This window comes from Papio anubis, chromosome 11 (assembly GCF_008728515.1).
Source record: "Papio anubis isolate 15944 chromosome 11, Panubis1.0, whole genome shotgun sequence".
NCBI classification, from domain to species: domain Eukaryota; kingdom Metazoa; phylum Chordata; class Mammalia; order Primates; family Cercopithecidae; genus Papio; species Papio anubis.
Window position 1 is genome coordinate 43,719,959 of NC_044986.1, and position 25,521 is coordinate 43,745,479.

General features: G+C 36.8%; 1 long non-coding RNA gene across 1 annotated transcript in view; it reads right to left on the reverse strand.

Moving 5' to 3' along the window:
* The window catches only part of LOC103887638, a 154,652-nt gene that overhangs the window by 16,150 nt on the left and 112,981 nt on the right, over nucleotides 1-25,521 (reverse strand). The window contains exon 4 of the long non-coding RNA XR_004176944.1: nucleotides 1,551-1,661. This is a non-coding gene — a long non-coding RNA (uncharacterized LOC103887638). The remainder of the gene's footprint in view (nucleotides 1-1,550; nucleotides 1,662-25,521) is intronic.

A 25,521-nucleotide genomic window follows, 5' to 3' on the forward strand; every position in this document is an offset into this window, starting at 1 on the left:
TCCTGAGTGGTGCTCTGGGATTCAATCTGTGAGGCAGAAGACCTGCTAGCAGGACTCTCTCTTGCTTTGCTGAGAGTTCCTCTTTCCTTTTTTCTCTTCACCCGGTAAACCTTCCCCTACTCACCCTACAATGCATCTCCCATGCCTACATTTTCCTGGTCATGTGACAAGAGCCCAATTTTTTATTTTATTATACTTTAAGTTCTAGGGTACATGTGCACAACGTGCAGGTTTGTTACATATGTATACATGTGCCATGTTGGTGTGCTGCACCCAGTAACTCGTCATTTACATTAGGTATATCTCCTAATGCTATCCCTCCTCCCTCCTCCCTCCCCACAATAGGACCCAGTGTGTGATGTTCCCCTTCCTGTGTCCAAGTGATCTCGTTCAATTCCCACCTATGAGTGAGAACATTTCTGTTCTTGCAATAGTTTGCTGAGAATGATGGTTTCCAGCTGCATCCATGTACCTACAAAGGACATGAACTCATCCTTTTTTATGGCTGCATAGTATTCCATGGTGTATATGTGCCACATTTTCTTAATCCAGTCTGTCAAGAACCCAATTTTTTTCTACAACAATTGGAGTGATCCTTAGGGTGGCTATAATTTTATTGTCCAACTAGAACACTTTAGTGTAAGAGGAATTATAAGGATCATATAAATATGCCACACAAGGCATGATCCTGACTGCTCTTGGAAAAGCAAATACATGATTATCTTATCCTCTAAGAAGTTTGACTGAGCCATCTTCCAGGTTAGAACTCTCCCTCTTCCTTACATCCCTTTAGTAGAAGAGGTGGATTTTGTGAGATAAGAATGCAATAGGCAATTCTACGCCCAAGGACTATTCTCCACTTCTGAAGCTACCATGTACTGAATATATTAATTTATAATTTACTCTCACTAGTTCCAAAAAGATTTAAAGGTGGCTGATGGCCACATGAAATTGAACAAGATGGCATAAATTGCAAGAAAGAAAAAATGATAACCAATATGTACAGGGCAGTTACTCCATGACAGGCACAATGCCAGATACTTTATAACATTATCTCAATTAAGCCTCCTAGCAATATATTTCAGAAAAGAAAAGTGGAGCACAAAGAGACTCAACCTTTTGCCATAGCTTGTAAATGCCAGAACCAGGATGTGCTTTATTGCGTTGAAAGTAATGTGTTCTTTTAATGAAATTTTCTAATTTGGTTATCTTTATAGTCTTACTTCTTAATAAATCATCTTCTTTTTTTCTTGAGGTTAGCAAATGTATCATGACTGAATTAAGCAATAAATCAACATTTTACTTGTGTCGCTAACATGAAGGTCCATGGGATTTCTGTACTTAAAAGATTGTTCATGATATTTAGTAGTTTCTACGTGATGTATGATAAAGTGCCTCAAAAACTTTGAGGAAGAAATAAATTCCATTTTAACAAAATTTAAATTGTCTAAACTGTCTAAGTTCTGAAAAACCTTTCTTAACATTAAGAACAACTCAGAAGTATATATACTCAATTTAAAGAGTTTATATAACATAAATCATCTTCTTACTTTCCATTTTCCTGAAAGTTGAGAGTTTTGCTGATATTCAGAGTCTCAAAAAATGATGAATTTGCAGATCATGTGTTTTTCCCCATGAGAAAACCTAATTCATTCACAATGCTGAAGAAAGAAAGTCATTAACCTAAAGTCAGAAGGATAAAATACGAAGGCAAAAAGGTTAAAAACACAAATAAACCATCCTTCTTTTTATCAAAGTACCAGACAATTCCATCAGAGATGTTTGAAGTCCTCAAGTGCTGTCCTGGCTGTCAGAAAAAAAAAAAAAAAAAGACATAATTTTTCCAAATCCCAGTCTCCTGGAGTTAAATCATCACTTCATCGATTAATACCCCTGATCTCTAATAACCTCCAACCCCCTCTTTATCTCAACATGGTCTGATAAAATTGTGCATTTTAAAAGAGAAAAGTGGGTAGAGAAAAGAGGAACACCAACAGTCCATTTCTCTCATTCTTCTACCAAAATCTCAGAACAGAAAATGCCAATAAGTCTGGTTTTTTATTTCTTTTTCTTCTTTCTTTACTTTTCTTTCTTTCTTTCTTTCTTTTTTTAATGAGATGGAGTTTCTCTCTTGTGCCCAGGCTGGACTTCAATGGCGCCATCTCGGCTCACTGCAACTTCCGCCTCCCGGGTTCAAGCAATTCTCCTGCCTCAGCCTCCTGAGTAGCTGGGATTACAGGCATGAGCCACCACACCCAGCTAATTTTTGTATTTTTAGTGGAAATGGGGTTTCACCATTTTGGCCAGGCTGGTCTCAAACTCCTGACCTCTGGTGATCCACCCACCTTAGCCTCCCAAAGTGCTGGGATTACAGACGTGAGCCACCTGGCCAGCCAGGTTTTCTATTTCTAAAGATAAAGATGGCTGCTGATAGATGCAGTAGGTTGCAATTAAGATGTGTTGAACCCTTCCTGACAAAGCACTTGGTCAGAGGAAAGGTGGAAGAATGTTGATCCATCTCAGGAAATCAGCAAATTGATTTAATTGACCTCCAAGGCACACTTTGTGACTGCAGTGTACTCCTTTCATGGTGAGTTCCATACTGCCCCACTGGATCTTTCCATCAGAGCAGGCCTAATTCCCTTGTGCATCACCACCAACGTTGTATGAGAAATAGAGGTTCACTCCTCACTGTCTTAATTACTCAGTGACTGTTCAAAGAATACCCAGTGATGATTAGTTCAACTGCTTTAAACTTGATTAGAAAGACTACATTTATTAACAGTGAAACTTAAAGCATTTATGGCCATAACATGTCGACCAGTTAAAATCTGCATTTACTCTGTATACTCAAAGAGGACTTTTACCAATCAAGATATACTCAACATCTATATCTAATCATATGCCATTAGGGGTCTGATTTTACCTTTCCTCAAAGTGTGATAATTTCAACAATTTGATGGAAATATTCACCTGTAGACACTTAGGATCTTCTGCCTTATTCTGAAACTTAAACCAGGCATTTGTGTACACAATAGCATCCTGAATGTGAAAAAGTATGATGTGTATCGATCTTCATGTTTCTGTTGTTCAATGGCAATGGCTTACATTCCCAGATGCCGTTGTGTTGAAGAAGTAAGTTCTTCAGATGGGAAGGGGTTTGTATCGTTTTTCGGGATCTTTGAAAGCTAATTTCACTTGTGCCAGACTCACTCTGCAACTAGAGTCCTGTCATTTCATTTCCCTGTCCTGCTGAGGTATTGTGAGGAGAGGCTATAGCGATTCATATGAAAGTCCTTTGATGCTTGGGCTGGAGAAGATATAGATTCCAGCTCTGCCAGTACTTATTCTGAGCCCTAGTTACCCCATTAGTAAGTGAGGGAGATGAACTGTATAATAATGGTCAGCATTCACAAAATGCTATATGTCATGCTCAGATCTAAATCTTTATTGATATTGCCTCAGTTAAGCCTTATAGGCAACTCTATTAGGTCACTCTTACTATAAACTTGTTCTATGATAAGGACAACAAAGCACATAGAAATTCAACAACTCATCCTAGGTCACACAGCCAGTTAGTGAGAGAACTAGAATTAGAACCCAGATGATCTGATTCCACAGGTGGGCTTTCGAACTCTACATTCTATGTCTCTAGTGCTTTATTTCTAGCCCAGTCAACCTGGAAGTCTAAAAAATATACTATACTGTATTTTTGAATCTCAAAATGATTTTTTTTTTACATCTTCTAGCATCACCAGGTAGGTATTGTTGGCTGGCTGACGCTAGTCCTCAGTCTGTCCCACTGACTTCTCCCCTTTGGTCCAGGCCTGCTCACTGACTACATCTGTGGTCAAGATTTCTAGCTGTCATGCACGTCCGTGTGAAGAGACCACCAAACAGGCTTTGTGTGAGCAATAAAGCTCTTTAATCACCTGGGTGCAGGCGGGCTGAGTCCGAAAAGAGTCAGCGAAGGGAGATAAGGGTGGGGCCGTTTTATAGGATTTGGGTAGGTAAAGGAAAATTACAGTCAAAGGGGGGTTGTTCTCTGGCGGGCAGGAGTGGGAGTCACAAGGTGCTCAGTGGGGGAGATTTTTGAGCCAAGATGAGCCAGGATGAGCCAGGAAAAGGAATTTCACAAGATAATATCATCGCTTAAGGCAAGGACTGGCAATTTTCACTTCTTTTGTGGTGGAATGTCATCAGTTAAGGCGAGGCAGGGCATTTGCACTTCTTTTGTGATTCTTCAGTTACTTCAGGCCATCTGGGCGTATACGTGCAAGTCACAGGGGATGCAATGGCTTGGCTTGGGCTCAGAGGCCTGACACTAGCATCAGATAATCTGTGAGCATGCAATCATTAAACCTCAGCAGCATCTCAGGGTATCATTTTAAGAAATCTATTTGCAACCAGGAAATTGCTATATCCCAAACAGCTGAACACCTTCCTGAGACATTTTATTTGAAGGGTAAGTTTCTTGCCCTACATCTGAAAAGTCCACTAATATCTAACTTTTTTCCTTACAGTTCAAATATTTGGAACTGCTTTTGCATCCTAAATTGCCTCTTACCCTCAGGCAAAAGCAAGATTAGTCAAAGAGCTAATTATGCAGATTTCTCTATTACATTTCTTCAGCTTAACAGGTTCTGAAAAAACTTGCCTATCTACTGTAGAGAAAACATTTATTTCTGTGGTTAGGCACCCACTGGGCAGAAATTTCAGATCAGCCCCACTGTGTTACACATGGAATTGAATAATAATGCTGGCTGGAGTGGCCATCATAAAGTTCTAATCTAAAACTGTCTGCTGCTATTTTATTATAGCCTTACAGTTATTTCCCCCACTACCCACTGGTCCACCAGTAGTACCAGAGTTGCCAGTAATAGAACAGAATACTCACTGGATTATTTGGCTTCCTCTCTACTTGCTGGTGGAAAGATGGGCTGTTAAAACCTTTGCGTGGGTTGAAAAGCTTTTATACATAATTGTAAAGCAGCAAAAACCCTGGGGTCTGTTTCTTTCCAATGCTGAGAAATAGATTTTACAATCTCAGTATGTTTTAGAGTTAATGGATGCAGATTCAAAAGACCACTTTGTACTCAAAATCTAAGCTGTAACAATAAAAGAGTAACATTTGAAAAAGAGGAAAAACAGTAAGACCAACAGCATAGTCAAGGTCACTGTGAATCTACTTTGACTTATCCACTGAATCACCACCTTCTATAACCAGTTGGCTTAAGAACGCCTGGGTTACAGTCCAATCTCTGCTATAAACGAGTTGTATGATTGTGGCCAAATCACTCCACTACCTGACTTTTGTTTATTTATCAAGAATGACTTAATCTCAAAAACATCATTCATCTAAAAACAGGGTTTGAGATAGCTACAGATCTGTGTTTGAATCCTGGCCTCAACATGTATTAGCCATGTGACTCCGATTAAGTATAACCTCTCTAAGCCTCAGAGTTTGCACCTGTGAAATGGGCACTAAGGGCACTAAGATACCAGCCTCACAGAGCGTTGTAAGAAATGAACTAGATAATGGACATAGAGGATTCTCACAAGGGAAAACTTTGCCCATCCTTCTCAGGGGATACTCAGCAGTGTCTGAGGGCATTTCTGGTTTTCACAACAGGAGGAGGATGCTACTGGCTTCCAGTGAATACAGGCGAGGGATGATGCTCAACATCCTACATGCATAGAACAACATTTTACAACAAAATGTCAATTTACAGAGATTGGAAATCCTTGGATGTAGCATCTGACTTACTGAAAGTATCGAGTAAACTGTGGTGAGGTGATGATGGTGGTTATGGTTGACCTCAGAGATCATCCAATTGAAAACAACAAAATAATGTTGGAGTACATAAATACTCTAGGACGATACATTTTCCTTGTGGAATAGAAGACTTAGTTCCTCTTTCAGGGCTCTTCCTTGATCAGATCGAAAAGGCTCTGGGATCAGCATGAAGTCTATATCTTTACACCCAAGTCCTGCAGACTGCAGCCAAATACGCATGCCATATCCCAAGTCCAAGTTTAGCCAAATAACGTGAGGCTCTGGAATTTTCCACTGTTCTATCAACCTAATCAGAAAGGGCTCCAAACTTAATTAATTTGCATTAAAATTCTTCTCTTTTCCAAATTAATAATCTATTGTAGGTCAACCATAAATCATTTACTCCAAGAAGTCCTACGTAGTAATTACTCCTTTTCAATCCAGTGCACTAAATTAGATTATAATTATTAGTCACACTTGCAGCTTTCATTTAGACTCCAACTCCAGCCAACACAAAACAAATGTTTGGAATGTTTATAAGCATTTTCTTTCTCTTTAACTTGACAGGCTTTTTTGCATTCAATAAAAATCATTATATAAACATTGGGTTTGCTTAACATCATGCAAATTATAAGAATGAACAACTTGGCAAACATGAATCCACACAGTTCCACCGCCCCGTAGACCTGGCAGGCCAGGAAAGGGCGATGTTATGTTAAGGGCAAGAAGAGGTCCACTGGCACTAGATTATCTTCCTGATGGGTCTAGAAGACAATCTGAAGATCTCGGTGTGTATTTGTGTTTTACCATTAGTGTATGTCTGACCTACCTGGCTTTAATCTCTAGGAAGAAGCATAGCATAGTGATAAGAATGAACTTTGAAGCCAGGTTTCATGGGTTCATACACCAGCCTAATCAGCTCATCTACCAACAAAATGGCCTTAGGAAGATCCTTCTCTAAGATTCAATTTCTCATCTGAAAAATTACATGTAATAACAATAATAAATCACAGAGTTGGGGTGACAGTGACACAAAGCATTTGTTTAATAAATGTTGGTGGTCATGAAAATTACGACCATTATTAGCTGTGTGTGCCTTGAACAAATCTCTTCATTCTAAGTTTTGGTTTCCTTATCTGAAAAAAAAAAAAAAGACTTTGATTCAATTTCTCAGGTGAAATTGGAGAATTGCTCCCAGGCAGTGATGATGGTTTGCCAGGAAGGTGTGATGAAGGGGGAGATGGACAAGTGAGTGAGGGTGTTTACAAAGGAGCCATCATCATGATGTGCCATGAAGAGTAAAAATGGAAGTGAGGCTCTTAATGGGTAAATGGATAAGGAAAATACTTGCAGAGTGATGGGAGTGGAGTCCTCCAATTTCCTGCTGGAGCGGGAGTTCCAGAGTAAGGGAGGCGATGGGCTGGAGGTCAGGGTGGGATGCTTGAAATGACTTTTGGCAGGGGTGCAGGTAACTGCTGTCAGTCCTTCCCCTATCCCTTTATACATATTAACATCCAAAAAATATTTACTGCTGAATGAATATTTTGAGCCCTTTCTCAGGAAGAGCTCGCTTAGAGTTCATGAGCCCTTTCTCAGGAAGAGCTTGCTTAAAGTTCATGAAATATTTTCAACTCTCAATGAAAATATTTCCCACAACATTTTTCTTGCTGTCTGGTTGATGTACAGAATTAGAGAATTAGTGCTGCTTCTATACCATTTATTCAATAAATATTGCAATATGTACTGGGCATCATTTTAAATTCTTGAGACATAGCATTGTATTAATTCCCCCAAATAGAAATTTTATTTTATATGGTTTGACTTAATTTTCATGAACCAATCTCTGCCAGTGTGGAGCTTACATCCTAATGGGGGAACAGATTATAAAATCAAACATGACTTAGTTGTATTATATAAAAAGGATAAGGGCTACGGAAAAAGTAAAGTAGAGGAAGAGCAGGAACATCTGAGGGTGGGATTTTAAGTAAGATGGTTGGGGTTAGCTTCACTGAAGCGACCTTTAAGTAGCAGCTGAAGGAAAACTCTAACCCTGTGCTCCCTTAGGGAACAAATTCCCTTTTGGCATTAATGTGGCTGAGCAGCCGATGGTTCAAGGCATTCTTCTAGACCTCAGCATTTGGGTGGCCCAGATCATTACCATCTGTTCCCTCATGTCTAAACATGATTTTCTCTCTCCAGCAGGATAATAAAATTACAATTATGAAGAAGCTATCTCATGAGAAAACCCACTATGTGAACCTCCAACACTGTTGAAAAGTCACCATCTCTAGTTTGTCAGATAAGCTCTTCAGATGGCCAATTGTCCCCTTCAGGATCCTGGGATGGGACCATGTACCTCTGGCAATGTAAAACTGGTACTGGCATTACCAGTAGGTGCCCTTCTGAAAACCACTGGAATGTCTCTGGCTCCTAAAATAAGATAATTAAGTAGTACAGTGCGCTGGGATGTGGAAGCTTACCTTTCAGAACTAGACTTGGGATCATTCTCACCTGACCACATCAGCCATCTAGGAAACATGACCCAGGGTACCATTATCTTAGAGGCTTCTGTTGGGCCTCTGCAGGAACAAATGCAGGCTATTCTCTGGGCAATCAATGAGAAAAAGAGTCTCTATACATTTATTGAAAAAGAGATTAACAACTGCTACCTGTTTAGTGAAATGCAGAGTTCAAGAAAGGAGTTGAGGACCCAGTTGAAGAAGTAACAAAGAGTCATGCCAGGAATACATTCCAAACCATAACCCTGTCTGGTTCATGGACACCCAGATAGTTTGTTGGCTCTTAGAGGTAGCAGGCAGAAGCCTCCAAAAAGAACTTACCTGGCCACAGCCTAAGAAAGGAATAATTTAAGTTTTTATAAAGAAACATTTATCCATCCAAGTAACATAGCTTATTTGTAAATATCTAGAAGAAACATCAGTAAAAATACATATGTCTTGGTCATTGCCACAGAAGAATAAGGTAAAGAACAAACGTCTTTAATTTAATGAGGACACAACTCATCTAGACAATCGAGCTCCTAAAGAATAAGAGGTCTAGTGGATAACTAACACAAGTGTTTAAATAGCTTAAACTTGATCTTAATATTTACATAATGGCTTCAATGCTTTGCTTTCCAGCCACATTCACTCACTCAACTCAGTATTCTTCTTAAACAAAGCCTAAAATGAAATCACTTAAAAACTCAAGAGTAGAATTACTTTCAAAGTATTTTTAATGCAATCTCAATTCCAATTTGAGAATTTAGTATAAATTCTCCACCCATTTGGAGAATTGTTTGAGCTTTGGGGTTCTTGTTACTCTGCAATTCATACCAAATCTGTTGAGAGTTTTCCAGCATGAAAAAGAAAATGAAACTTGGCTTTCTTAAATTTTATTAAGAATGTAATAAAATATTTCCTTTCAATTGAACCATTGACTTAAGCTAATATAAGCATGTAGCTTAAAAATCAACTAGTAAGATAAATAACAAAGTACCACTTTTCTTTTTTGAAATTGCACTGGATTAACATTCATCTGGAACAGGCTCAGAAATAATCTAGTCTAGTAGTTGTTGTCTTCTTTGGATCAGGGACCTCTTTGAGAATCTAACAGGAGCTATGGATCCCTTCCCCACAAAATCTATGTTTGTATAATTTCAAGGGATTCATGGAACTAGGAGCTCTATAAAATCTATATTTAAAAATCTATAGTCCAAATGAAAGCATTCTCTTTTTAAATTAAAACTTTGTGGCTCAGAAAATGCAAAGACTTCAATGTCAATTAAATAGTTAAAATGAAAGAGCAAGATTCGCTTCTTTGTCTGCTAATTCCCAGAATCTGTACACTTCCTACTATGTCACATTGCCTCTCTGGGAAGGAGAAACAGCGAGCCATGTTCTATCAAAATTCTCTTACTTTCTCTCAAGTTGTAATCAAATACGGAAACACATAGAACAGTATTTTACACAGTGACATACCATGGGACAGATCATGAATGAAGAAAAAATGAGTTTATTGGTTAATTGCCACTTCTTAGATATTTATAAAGAACCTCAACATATTAAAGGTTTTGAGAAGTCCTGCAATAAACAAATTGCATTTTACATTAACACAATTTCCCAAACTTATTTGAGCATGAAACATTTTTAGCACACACTTATTAATTAATATTCTCATATACAATATTCCAAAGGATGCCAACTGGGGAAACACTGCAACTGGTGCAACATGCATATGTTATCATTGCCCTCATCATTTTTTACAGACCCTTGACTGTGGTGTTAGTGCATAAGCTCATGGCAAATGTGGATCACATTTTTTGCAATGTGAATTCCCAAGGGCTCAAAATGTTACCAGGTCACATCTCCTGGGAAGCCAGCCCAAATGAGAAGCCAGGTATTGGAGAGGTACTGCCCCACATGTGCAGCTATTCTAGTTATCTGTTGCTCAATAACAACCCATCACAAACTATATTGGCAGCTCTTCTGGTTATCTATTGCTAAATAACAAATCATCATAAAATTTTGGGGCTTAAAAACAACTTAATATTATCTCTTAAGATTCTGTGGGTTTACGGGGTTCAGCTGGGCAGAATTTTCTTTGGATTTGTCATGATGTTATAGTCACATAGCAGCTGGGGCTGGAGTCATCTGAAGGCTTGACTGAAATGGAGGTCAAAAATTATGCACTTAATTGGCTGGAAGTTGATGCTTATTGTCATTTGGAAGCTCAGCTAGAGCTGTCAACCAGAGTACCTAACTAGTTTCTTCAACTGACTTGGTTTTCTAATAAGATGGTGACTGAGAGATCTGAGAACATCTCAAAAGCAAGAATTCCAAAAAAAATCAGCCAGCAGCTGCAAGGTTTCTTAAAACTTAGGCTTCGAAATCTCAGAACTTCACTTCCATTACATTCTGTTGATCAAGCAAGTCACTAAGGCCAGCCTATATCCAAAGGAAGAGGAATTAGACTCTGCCTCTTTTTTTTTTTTTTTTTTTTTTAATTTCCATAGGTCTTTAGGGAACATGTGGTATTTGGTTACATGAATAAGTTCTTTAATGGTGATTTCTGAGATTTTAGTGCACCCATCACCTGAGCAGTATACACTGCACCCAGTTTGTAGTCTTTTATCCCTTGCCTTCCTCCCACCCTTTCCTCTGAGTCCCCAAAGTCCATTGTATCATTCTTATGCCTTTGCATCCTCATAGCTTACCTCCCACTTAGGAGTGAGAACATACAATGCTTGCTTTTCCATTTCTGAGTTACTTCACTAGAATAGTGGTCTACAATTCCATCCAGGTAGCTGTGAATGCCATTATTTTGCTCCTTTTTATGGCTGAGTAGTATTCCGTGGTGTGTATATACATACAGATATATATCTCACATTTTTTTATCCATTTGTTGATTGATAGGCATTTGGGCTGGTTCTGTATTTTTGCAATTCCAAATTATGCTGCTATAAACATGCATGTGCAAGTATCTTTTTCATATAATGACTTATTTTCCCCTGGGTAGATAACCAGTAGTGGGATTGATGGATCAAACGGTAGTTCTACTTTCACTTCTTTAAGGAATCTCCACACTGTTTTCCCCAGTGGTTGTACTAGTTTACATTCCCACTATCAGTGTAAAAGTGTTCCCTTTTTACCACATCCCCCCCAACATCTACTATTTTTTTATTATGGCCATTCTTGCAGGAGTAAGGTGGTATAGCATTATAGTTTGGATTTGCATTTTCCTGATCATTAGTGATGTTGAGACTCTACCTCTTAATGAAGAAATAGCAAGGAACTTGTAATGTTTTACTTTACACCTATCAAAAATCTTGTTACTTTGTATTATCATAACCTGTTTACTTCAACATCTATACAGTTATACTATAATCATTTTGGGGGTAAGATTAGTGCTTAGTCATTGCTCTATCCTAATCCTTAGGAGTCAATCAATATTTGTTGAATAAATAAGTAAATGAATGAAAGAGAAGTGAATGAGTGAGTGAACGAAGAGAATAAGATTATCTTTAAGAAGCTTAATTGTGAAGAGTTTTCTAAAAATTGTATTCATCAAGATGAAATATATTTGAGCATGTTTACCTACAGAAAGTAAAGACCTAATAGAGAGTGCAGTTGAGATTACGAAAAGGGAAGATATGGTGGTTAGAACCAAGTTCCTTATGAGATCAAAAGGACATGATCCATAACAAGGTGGAGGGATTGGTCTTAAGAAAGGAGAGAAACATCTTCACTAACACACCCAAGTAAAGAGGAAAAGCTGTGTACAGTAACAAGAAGCCTGTGAGCAGAAAGGGGAGCATTAGAAAATTATGCCCAGGGCCTGATTGCTTCAAACTAAGTAAAATAGTGGGAAAAAAGTAGAGCTGCATCATAGCTCTAAGTGCCCTGTATTAGTCTGTTCTCACACTGCTATAAAGAAATACCTGAGACTCGGTAATTTCTAAAGAAGAGAGATTTAATTAGCTTATGGTTGCATGGGCTGTACAGGAAGTGTGGCAGCATGTGCTTCTGAGGAGGCCTCAGGGAGATTTTACTCCTGGTGGAAGGCAAAGTAGGGGCAGGCATCTTACAAGGCAGAAGCAAGAGACGGGGTGAGGGAGGTTCACACACTTTTAAACAACCAGATCTCATGAGAACTCTCATAGAACAGCACCAAAGGGATGGTGCCTGACCATTCATGAAGGATGCACCCCCATGATCTAATCACCTCCCTCCAGGCCCCACCTCCAACACTGGGAACCACAGTTGAACATGTAAGGACAGAGATCCAAGCCATATCATGCCCTAAATTTCATTCAGTTATTTATTCATTCAATATGGATACTTGCCAACTATGGGCAAAGTGCTATAGCATTACTATAGGCTAGTTATTTCTACCAGTGGTGAAGTGAGTACATCAATTTCTGAACTTTTCAAAGGACTTCCCAATCTTGATTATAAAAATTTTAAAACTTACTGATTATTTAAGTTCACAGTGTTCAGAAGCAAATGGATTTGGGGAAAAGTCTTAATGCACCTTGCCACTATTCACCATTCATCCTCCCTATGGCTCCCATACATTTCCGCAAAGCCACAGAGAAATTTGCAGTTGAGAATAGATTCAGAAAAAGCATAGGTGGTGATGTAGGAGACTTGATGAATTTGATTAACAGTTGATGACACTTTGTAAGTAAAATATATACATACACTAAATTCTTCCTTTTAGGACCCAGGGTCAGAAAAAACTTTTCATCCCTTAATAAATGTATTTTTTATTAAGTTATTAATTAAATAATTTTTCTTTCATTTTCAATCATCTGTTATATCATTGCTTAACTTAGAACATGATTACAATAATTATCTCATTGTGAGTACTAATATATATATACCTCTCCTCTTTCCACTTTATTTATGATATTTAAAAAAATTTTTACTGTCTTGTTTGGATTAAGTGTAGAAGTTATTTCAAAATTGCATTGGAAGTGGGTAGGATATACACTAATTTTTTAAAGAAATGCTGAACAAAAGTAGCAGAATGAGCTGGCCACTAAGATCGTCAGTCTGTCAACCCTGAAGCAATGCTTGTCTTAATATAACTCCATGGACCCGAACATATAAGAAGAATGGATACAACAGGACACTCAAATGGTTGGTTTGAGTCATGTAAGAGGTTAATACATGAGAGATCCCAAGTGTAGTAAAAGAAGAAATGCTTTCAGAATTCTAGAAAACACTTAAAGCAGTTCAAAAAGAGTTACTCCATTTATTATACCATATTTGTATATAAATGTTCATCTAATCCTTTAGAGCTTGTATTTCCCAAATCAATTATAGGTAGAGCAGATTGTTTGAGGCTGAGGCCTCAGATTAACTCTAAATAGAAATTCAATTACATAAATTCATGGATTTGTTTATTTAATGACTGTTTATTAAGTACTATGAATTGGGTACTCTACTGGGAACTAGAGCTACATCAGGAGACAAAGGGACATGATCTTGACCTCATGGAGCTTATAAACCAGTAAAGGAGCCAGATATTTGGTAAAAATGAATAGCACATATAATGGGCTAAATAGTGGTCCCTGAAATATGTTCACATCCTAATCCCCAGAAGGTGTGAATATTACCTTACATAGCAAAAGATATGATTAAGTTAAATACTCTTAAGAGGAGGCACTTATCCTGACTTATCTGGGTTGACCTGAAATTCAGTCACATCCATTATTATAAGAGAGGGGCAGAGGAAGATTACACAGACAAGCACAGGAGAAGGTGACGTGAAAATGGAGGCAGCGATTGGCGTGATGCAGCCATTAGCCACAGGACACAAAGGAATGCCTACAACCACCAGCAACTGGAAAGGGCAAAGAACAGACTCTCCCACAAAATCTCCAGAGGCACTGTGACCTTGCCAACTCATTGATTACAGAACTGAGAGAGAATAAATTCTTGTTTTAAGCCACTGAGGTTGTAGTAATTTGTTATAGCAGTGCTAGGAAACTAACACCGCACAAAAACTGCAATATAATTATTATTTGTGGCAAGTGTCTAAAATGAAAAGTACAGAATGATAAGGGTAGAACATGGAAACCTACACTGTATTGAGTATAATAAAGAGAAAAGAGAAGGACAAGGGAAACAATATAGACTCGCTTTATGGAATATCTGGTTAATAATCATAGTGCTAAACACAGGCACACACTTATATGCACACATTGCCAGAAAAATGCCCTACCAAGCCTACATTCCAAAATACAAAATTATATGTGTGTGTATTTGTATAAATAAATAGGCAGATTCAAACCCGTCGTGGAAATATGTATTTATACTATAAACAGTAGTTTAAAATTAACTAAAATAAAAAGGTTTTGATAACAATGCTGATTATATTATTCTAATTCTAGATTAGAATTTCTCACAATGTTATCAAGGATTCAGTTTAATATTTGATTTCTCCAAGAGGTTTCCTAAAATTCTAAGATGATATGAAATTTTATATCTTCAAAAAAAATTGTAGATAACATTGTCAACACCACCTGGTGATGGGGCACTTTGCAAACCCCAGAATATGACTGAGGGTATCCAGAACACCAAGTGCAGTAGGAGCTACACAAATTCAAGATTTGAGGAGTGTGAGTGGCATGAAATTAAAAGGCACAACCAAGGTCATCAGGATAGATGCAGAAATGGGAAAAACTACATAATTACTTATTCTCAAAAGTAGAGAACACCCAGCTAATTTTTATTATTACTTGCAGAGACAAAGGCTCACTATATTACCCAGGGTGGTCTCGAACTCCTGGAGGCTCAAGCAATCATCCCACCTCAACCTGTCAAAGTATTGGAATTAGAAGGATAAGCCACCAAACTCAGCAATTTTCAGCATTCTTAAAGAAAAGATAATTCCAAGCAAGAATTTCTATCTTGCCAAACTAGGCTCCATAAGCAAAGGAGAAATGTTTTTCTGACAAGCAAGCACTAAGGGGATTTTTTACCACTAGACTAGCCTTGCAAGAGATTCTTAAGTGAATTATAAACATGAAAATGAAAGAACAATATCTGCTACCACAACATCACACTTAAGTACATAGCTCACAGACCCTATAAAGCAACTAGACAATGAAGACTATAAAGCATCCAACTAACAACTTCACAAGAGGATCAACACCTCACATATCAATATTAACCTTGAATTTAAATGGTCTAAATGTCCCACTTAAAAGGTATAGAGCTGAAAGTTGGGTAAAAAAATAAGACCCTTCTATCTGCTGTCTTCAAGAAACCCATCTCACACATAACAACACCCATAGGATCAAAGTAAAGGGCTGGAGAAAGACAAATCATATAAATATTTAGAAAACAAAATAGAGCAAAAGTTTCTGTTTTTATATCAGAAATAACAGTCTTCAAACCAACAACAGTAAAAAATAACAAAGAAGGGCATTACATAATGACAAAGGGTTCAATTCAAGTTAAGTCAAGAAGAGTTAACTACCTTAAATATCTACACCCAACACTGGAACACAAGATTCTTAAAGCAACTACTTCCAGACCTACAGAAAGACTTAAACACCAAGAAAATAATAGTGCAGAACTTCAACCCCTCACTGATGCACTTAGACAGATCAGTTGAGGCAGACAACTAACAAAGAACTTCTGGACTTAAATTTGACACTTCACCATTGGATCTAATAGACATTTACAGAATGTTTCACCCATTAAGCACAGAATATATATTTGTCTCAATAGTACATGGAATGTACTCTAAAACTGGCCACATATCAGCCATAAAGCAAGTCTCAATAAATTCAAAAAAAGTGAAATCATACCAACCATATTCTCAGAATACAGTGGAATAAATATTAAAATCAATATCAAGAAGATCCCTCAAAACCACAAAATTACATAGGAATTTAACAAATTCCTTGTAAATCACTTTTGGATAAACAATGAAATTAAGTCAGAAATCAAATTATTCTTTGAAACAAATGAAAACACAGACACAACATATCAAAATCTCCGGGATGCAGCAAAAGCAGTATTAAGAGGAAAGTTTATAGGGCTAAGCATACCAACCTCAAAAAATTAGAAAAATTTCAAATTAATGATTTAACATCACGCCTAGAGTAACTAGAAAAACAAGAACAAATTAACCCCAAAGCTATCACAAGAAAAAAAAATAACTAAAATCAGAGCAAAACTCAATAAAATTCAGATCCAGAAATCCATACAAAAAATCAACAAAACCCAAATTAATTTCTTAAAAGGAAAAACAAGGATAATAGACCAATAGCTAGATTAACAAAAGAAAAAAAAGAGAGAATGTACAAATAAGCACAATCAAAAATGACAAAAGTGACATTACAACCAATCCCCAAAAATACAAAAGATCTTGACAGACTGGAGAACAGAAAGTGGGTTCTCACTATTCTTCATTGTTAAATGTATCCTCAGTGCACCCTCCTGGGGGAGAAGTAGAGGCTAATAAAGATGAGATTAATAATAATAGCCATTATCATTTGTTGAGAACTGACTATGTATGAGGCTCTATGCTAAGCACTTTCACACAATGGCTCTTTTAAATCCTCACAACTCCATCAAGTAAGTAATAACACTTACATTTTACAAATAAGGAAACTGAGGTTTTGAGAGTTTCTTTAATTCAAATTACTCAAATTCACAGAATTCATAAACAGTAGAGGAGAATTAGAAGACAAATCTTTCTCATTCCAGAACTTGGGTGTTTAGCTACTACTTTATACTGTACTCAAGGTAGCTGGGTAACACAGACAAAATGCTTCCATCATTTTATTGTTTCAAATTGTGCATATGAAGAAGCTTCCACAGTTTTGTATAGATATTTTAGTAGCTTCCAGAAAGGAAAACTACATGAGTTGAGTTGGCATGTTAGCTGCTTAATCATGTTTGCTTTAATGTCTACTAAAAAATAAAAGCAATATCTTACCTTGGCCAGAGGATGTTCCAAGTTTTTGTGGGTCAATATAAATTCAAGTAAAATAGAAAGAAAGAAAATTCAAAGGGCCATTATTGTTCACAGGCCAAATTATTGCCCCATTTAGAAGAACTATTGAAATTAAATATTAAAATCTTGAAGTAACATTATGTTATTCAAAGTCTATTTTTCTGCCATCTACTTTCAGAAAAATGAATCTCAAGAGAATAAGGAACATTTGGCTAAGTATTTTTTTCTACCAAGTATTGGGAGTAATCAGAGTGGCTTTAAGCCAAAGAGATAACATTGCTCTGACAGAATTGTCCTGAAACCATTCAAATGATTTACGGTGCTTTAAGTCGTACAAACTTACATCAAGTTAAACTAAAGGAATGAGAAAAAATAGAAACATCTGTCTATATATTCACGGTGTATATGCTGATGTTTGTATACAATATATATAATGCTACTACATCACTTTACCATTTTTGTCACAGACAATAACTCAACAACAGCTTTATGCCAGCCAAGGGGATCATAACTGGCAGACCTCAGTATATTTTATACTGCATTAGCGCATTGCTTCAGCCAGCTAACGATCCTGACTTTTCAACCCATCTATTTCATTAGTGAATGTGAATTTACAGGCAACCTCTTTCTCCTAATGCACAGAGCAGCTTCCCTGGCCCCTGTGGCATATTGTGGCTTCACACCTTAATCAGTCACAGTTCTAGGACTTTCAGGATTTGGAAACTAATCCATTTAACTTTTCAGTGGGAACAATAGTTTCTTTCTGAGAAATGAGCTATTTAGTTAGAGCCTTTCTCTTCCTACCTCTTTCCTAACACATCAGTTCTAATGAATTGTCTAAAATCTGTTTTCCTCATTAGGCTGTAAACCACAGGAGAGAAACAATGAAGCCAATCTTGTTCGCAGAATCTAGCCCCTGCCTGGTACATGTACAGTAAATACTTAATAAACATTTGATGTAGCTTTTATTGTTATGTAATCATAAAAAAATGCTATGCTGGATCACATTAGCAGTCCATTCATAAATACACCTGTGGTATGATTGTCCTATCAACAACTGTTTATTTAGTGTCTACTATGTGTGGGGTACCATGCTGGCGGAAACAAAAATAAGTAAGACCATCTCTGCCTACAAGTTGTTTAGGAGTTTAGAAGGAGCAATGAGACAATTTCAACAGGTATAATCCAAGATGAATAATGTAGGTGCTATGAAAGAAGTACCAAGAAAGTGCTACAAGATTTAAAAAACATCTTATTGTCAGAATCTGGAAAGGAGAAGGTAGCTTTTAGATGGAACATGGAGGAAGGTTGGAATTCTCAAGAAAATGGAAAGAAAGGAAGCAACAAACTCAAGGGCACAGCAGGAACAAAGCCATAGAGACCAGAAAGTGTGGGATCTTTTCAGGACCGTTTACTTGTGACTCCAGTGTACCAATAGCTTGGGTTATATGCAGAAGCTATGGTGATAGTGCAACGTCTAAGCTGGTCTTATACATGGGAACCTTGCATATCAAGGCAAGGCAGGAGGAGCTGGGGCTTAATTCAGATACACAGAGCACCCTTCATGGCAATGGCCCATAGGAGACCATAGTCATTTTCAACATTTGGCTGTACATAGATGTCTCTGATTCCCTTCAGTGACTTTTTTTTTTTTTTTTTTTTCCTCAAAGCCAGACACTGCTAGTCCCTATACAGTCCCTGGGTTGTTTTTTTTTGTTTTTTTTTTTGTTTGTTTGTTTTGTTTTGTTTTTGTTTTTTTTTTTTTTCCTGTTTTCAAACTTGCCAACAATTTTCAAATCCTGGATTCTTTACACAAATTGTAAAACACTTCTCTGTTTTTTGTTTTTTTTTGTTTTTTTTAAAATTTCTGTGCTAGTCTTTTCTTTAGGGAAGAGAGGAGGAGTTCACTGGTGAGTCAGCCACAGAGCTCAAAGCCTTATACATTATATTTGTCTCATTTAATTTTCACAACTTGCAAATCACTTGGATACTATTATCACTCCGATTTTAGAGATTTGCAAAGTAAGGTCATTGAGCTGGTAAGAATCAGAGATGGATTCAAATTCAAGTGCCTGATTTGGAAGGTGAACTTTTAACCACTCACCACACCATACTGATTCTTTTAAAGAGTTCGTTTGTAACAGCATACAGTCAAAATGTGTTTTTTTCTGTCATTAGTTTTCAATGTCTTTACAATTACCTCCACAAATATATAGGATTTATTTGACTACATGAGGAGAGAAAGTCTAACTGCAAATGATCTGGCTCATTCTGCCTAGACAGGAGAAGATGCCACACTGGCACTGCTCTTCACACTGTCAAACATTATTTTTAAGTCTGGGATATTTTCCAAATCTGAAATGCTGCCTTTATTTTCCCCGAACCAAATAATAACTGCCTTGCTTCCTACAAAGATAGAATGACAGAATTGTGTTTGCTTCTGGTTTTTATTTTTCCAGATGATATCAGAAAACACAGAGGTAAACAGTATTCTCAGAGTCTATTAGGCAACAGTGCTAGATAATACATTTTTGAACAGTAGTGAAAACATAGTCCTGGTAAATAAATATATATTGATTTGGTTGATTTATTCATTCTTTATGTACTAGAAACAGCTACCTATAAAAGGTAATAACTGACTGGAACATAATATCTGGTTTGATGTATTCCCTCAGTCACTGAAATTATAGAGAAATCCAATGCTGAAATAAACTTACTTTTGGAAACAAAATTTTTTTATTACAATAATGCTCTCAGCTGAAAAAGCAAATGCTACTCAGTTTAAATTATAATATAAAATCTAAATATTTATTATTTTAAAGACAGTAGATTTGTCACAAGATAGCTTTGTGAATCAAGAATTCTAAATGGCAAGGGATATTCTTGGTCTCTGGTGACAAAACCTATAGGAGCATCAATTTAGCCTCATATGTTGAGTTTACATATGGTTGGTCATGGACGTATAAACATTCATTTGGAAAAAATGTAATGGTAAATTTTCAGAACACATTATTCAGAGAAGGTAAGAATCTACTTTTATATCAAAGTCCAGAGTCAACACACTCATGGGAAACGGTAAGAAATGATTGATAAAATTATGCGATAGCAAGCTAGCAGAGTGGGTAAAAGCATGTTTTTTTCAGGGCTCTGACCAAGGGAATGAGCTGTAGTGCCCTTGCCTGGCAGGTGTAATCACAAAGCCCACTATCTAGTCAAGCATAGAAAATGTCTCAATAGATGCTATTCTTAAAAAAACAGATGTCAACACGCATCCTCACCCATCAATTTGCCTAAACATGGCTTGAGCCCCCTTCATACAACTAAAGTTAGTCCCACCCCTCTCCACATTTCTGTGAGTTTCATTTCATACTTTTCTGCACTTCTTGCTTTCTGAGGATATTTTATTATTATTCACAGTCTTCTTGAGTTGAATGCTTAGTTTATGAATTTTCAGTTTTTCTTGTTTTCAAATATGTGTTTTAAATCTATAAAGATCCTCCACAAATACCTTTCCAGCTACATTCTCATTTAAGCTGCATTCTCATTTCTAGTCCATGTTAAATATTTCATAACTTCCATTAAGCTTTCTTCTTTAACCCATTAAGTATTTAGAATTGTGTTCCTCAGTTTCCAATTATATTTGGCTCTGGGAGAAGTTATTAGTTGGGCTATTTTTAAAAATTAATTTCTGATTTATTACACTGTGTTTAAAAATTGTTATTAGTGTAATATGCTTTGGAATGTGTTGAGACTTCCTTTATTGCCTAGAATGTGATCAATTTTTCAAAACTTGTTTTACGTTTGCTTAAAAAGATGTAAATTTTCTTTTTGTTTTTTTAAATTATACTTTAAGTTCTAGGGTACATGTGCACAACGTGCAGGTTTGATACATAGGTATAAATGTGCCATGTTGGTTTGCTGCACCCATCAACTCATCATTTACATTAGGTATTTCTCATAATGCTATCCCTCCCCCAACCTCCTACCCCCGACAGGCCCTGTTGGGTGATGTTCCCCGCCCTGTGTCCAGGTGATCTCATTGTTCAATTCCCAACTATGAGTGAGAACATGTGGTGTTTGGTTTTCTGTCCTTGTGATAGTTTACTGAGTGATGGTTTTCAGCTTCATCCATGTCCCTGCAAAGGGCATGAACTCATCCTTTTTTAATGGCTGCATAGTATTCCGTGGTGTATATGAGCCACATTTTCTTAATTCAGTCTATCATTGATGGTCATTTGGGTTGCTTCCAAGTCTTTGCTATTGTGAATAGTGCTGCAATAAACATACATGTGCATGTGTCCATATGTTGGGTGCAGGGTTCAGTATTTTTATAATTAAATAATAACTGTTAATTATGTTATTCAAAACTCATAGAGCCTTTAGTCTTGGTCTCTCAATTTCAAAATCTCCTGCTTAGTATCTATATTAATTTCGTCTTGCAGTTTTACTATATGTTGATTTTTAAATGTTTAAGATGTATTTTCAATGAATACAAAACCATTGTTGTTGAATAAGCCATGTAGTATTTTCTACTACCTCAGTCTCATGCTGTTTTTAACTTCAAAAATGGTTTAAATTATTTTCTGACTCAGAATCATGTATTGCATTTAGTTGGTGTCTGTTTTTAATCAGAAGTCCCTCAGTCTTTTTTGTTTTTTTATAATGATATTAGGAATACTGGTCACCTGTTTTGCAGAATGTGCCACAGTAAGGGTCTATCTGATGTTTCCTCATCATCATATTCAGGTTACATGTTTTTGGCAAGAATCGTACAAAAATTATGTTATGTCCTCTTCCTTTTCTGTTAAGGGTACATGATATTGGATTGTTCCATTCCCTGTAAAGTTAACTTTAATTGCATGGTTAAGATGGTATATGCCAGTATTCTCCTCTGTAAAGTTACTATTTTTCTCTGTGTTGTTACAAAGTATTTTGTAGGGAGATACTTGGGTATGTGTGGAGGTAGGGGGAGGTATTAACAAGTTTTCACTTACTGGTTTTAGCATCCTTTGATAATGCAATCCTGAATCATTTATGTTTCTGGTGGTTTCTAAATATATATTTTTGATGCATGAAAAGTTTATTGGAATTCAATACTTACCTGTATTTCTTTAGAATATAATAGATTGAAGAAAAACAGCCAAAGAGATTGAATAACAATTAAGCAAGTAAGACTTATAAATGACCAATAACTATACCAAAAAATTCTAACTACCCCTAATTGAAAACATCCAAATTAAAACAATGAAGCATATGTTTGCACCAAGCAAATTTGCAAAGAAAAAGAATAATAACATTCTGTGGCAGGATTTTCAAAACCAGAAAGTAGTTCTTTGTATTTTTTACTTTCATAACTACATCTTTACTGCTACAGCTATAACGTAGATAAAAAACTTTGGAAGCAATTTGGCAGTATCAAAATATTTTTCCCTTTCAACTTCTGTTTTAGATTTAAGGGATGCACATACAGGTTTGTTGCGTGGGTATATTGCCTGATGCTGGTGTTTGGTTTAGCAACGCTCTCATCACCCAGGTACTGAGCATAATGCCCAATAGTTTTTCAACCTTTGACTCCTTTACTCCCTCCGCCTCTAAACGTCCCCAGTATCTATTTATTATTTTTTATCTTTATATCCGTAAGTACCCAATGTTTAGCTCCCACTTATGAGTGAGAATATGCAGTATTTGGTTTTTTGTTCCTGAATTCATTTGCATAGGATAATTAATGTTATCCTAATGTCATCCAATGTTATCCATGTTGCTGTAAAAAACATGATTTTTTAAGGCTATGTAGTATTCCATGGTTTATATGTTCCACATTTTCTTTGTCCAGTTGACCACTGATGAGCACCTAGATTGATCCCATGTCTTTGATATTGTGAATAGCACTGCAATGAACATACAAATGCATGTTGTAGAATAATTTGTTTTATTCTGGATATATACACAGTAATGGGATTGCTGGGTTGAATGGTAGTTCTGTTTTTTGAGAAATCTTCAAACTGCTTTCCAGTGGCTAAACTAACTTACATTCTCACCAGCAGTGTATAAGAATTCCATTTTTTTCCATGGCCTTGCTAGCATCTGTAGTTTTTTTTGTTTGTTTGTTTTGTTTTGTTTTGGCTTTTTGCTAGTAGCTATTCTATCTGGTATAAGATGGTATCTCATTGTGGTTTTGATTTACATTTCTCTGATGATTGGTGATGCTAAGCATCATTTTTCTTATGATTGTCAGTTACTCACATGTCTTCTTTTGGCAAGTGTCTGTGCATGTCTTTCACCCATTTTTAATGAGGTTATTTGTTTGGGGCTTGTATTACGTTCCTTATAGATTCTGGATATTGGACCTTTGTTGGATGCATGCTTTGCAAATATTTTCTCTCATTCTATAAGTTGTTTCTTTACTCTGTTGATAATTTATTTTGCTGTGCAGAAGCTCTTTAGTTTAATTGGATCACTTGTCAACTTTTGTTTTTTTTGCAGTTGCCTTTGAGGACTTAGTCATAAATTCTTTGCCAAGCCCAATGTCCAGACCTAGGTTTTATTCTAGGATTCTTAGAGTTTGAGGTCTTACGTTTAAATCTTTAACTCATTTTGAGTTAATGTTTCTATATAGCGAAAGGTAGGGGTCCAGTTTAATTCTTCTGCATATGGCTAGTCAGTGATCCCAGCACCATTTATTGAATAAGGAGTCCTTCCCCCTTGCTTATTTTTGTCGACTTTGTCAAAGATCATATGGCTGTATATTTGTGGTTTTATTTCTGTGTTCTCTATTCTCTTCTATTGGTCTATGTGTTGTCTGTTTCTGTAACAGTGTCATGTTATTTTGGTTATTGTAGCCTTATGGTTTAGTTTGAAGTTGGGTAATGTGATGCCTCTGGCTTTGTTCTTTTTGCTTAAGAATGCTTTGACTATTTAAGCTTTTTGTTGGTTCCACACGAATTTCAGAACAGCTTTTTCTAATTCTGTGCAAAATGACATTTGTAATTTGATAGGAATGGCACTGAATCTATAGACTGCTTTAGGCAGGATGGACATTTTAATGAAATTAATTATTTCATTATGAGCCATGGAATGTTTTTTGTTGTTGTTGTTGTTATGTGTCATCTATGATTTCTTTCAGCAGTGTTTTGTAGTTCTCCTTGTAAAAATCTTTCACCTCCTTTGTTAGATATATTCCTAGGTATGAGAGTGTGTGTGTGTGTATGTGTCTATTGTAAATGAGACTGTGTTCTTGATTTGGCTCTCAGATTGAGCATTATTGGTGTATAGAAATGCTACTGATTCTTGTACTTTGATTTGGTATCCTGAAACTTTACGGAAGTTGTTTATCAGTTCCAGGGGATTTCTAAGTATAGAATTATATTATCAGGCTGGACACGATGGCTTATGCCTGTAATTCCAGCAGTTTAGAAGGCCAAGGTGGACAGATCACAAGGTCAGGAGATCGAGACCATCCTGGTCAACATGGTGAAATCCCATCTCTACTAAAAACGCAAAAATTAACTGGGCATGGTGGCATGCACCTGTAGTCCCAGCTACTCAGGAGGCTGATGCAAAAGAATCATTTGAACCTGGAAGGTGGAGGTTGCAGTGAGCCAAGATCACGCCACTGCACTCAGCCTGGTGACAGAGCAAGACTCCATCTCCAAAAAAATAAAATAAAATAAGAATTATATTATCAGTGAAAAGAGATAGTTCAACTTCTTCTTTACCTATTTAGACGCCTTTTATTTATTTCTCTTGCCTGATTGCTCTGGCTGGCACTTCTAGTATTATGTTAAATAGGAGGGGTGAGAGTGGGCCACATTTTCTTGTTACAGTTCTCAAGGGGAATGCTTCCAGCTTTTGCCCCATCAGCATCACATTGACTGGGCATTTGTCGTAGATGGCTGTTATTATTTTGAGGTATGCTCCTTTGATACATAGTCTCTTGAGGGTTTTTACCATAAAGGGATGTTGGATTTTTTTCGAAGTATTTTTCTGTGTCTATTGAGATGATCGTATGGTTTTGGCTTTTAAGTCTGTTTATGTGGTCAATCATACTTATTGTGTATGTTGAACCAACCTTGCATTCTTGCAAGGAACAAAGCCTACTTGATTGTGGTGAATTAACTTTTGTGGTTTTTTTGAGACAGAATCTCACTTTGTCACCAGGCTGGAGTGCATCAGTGGCACCATCTCGGCTCACTGCGACCTCCACCTCCTGGGTTCAAGCAATTCTCCTGCCTCAGCCTCCCGAGTAGCTGGGCTACAGGTGTGCACCA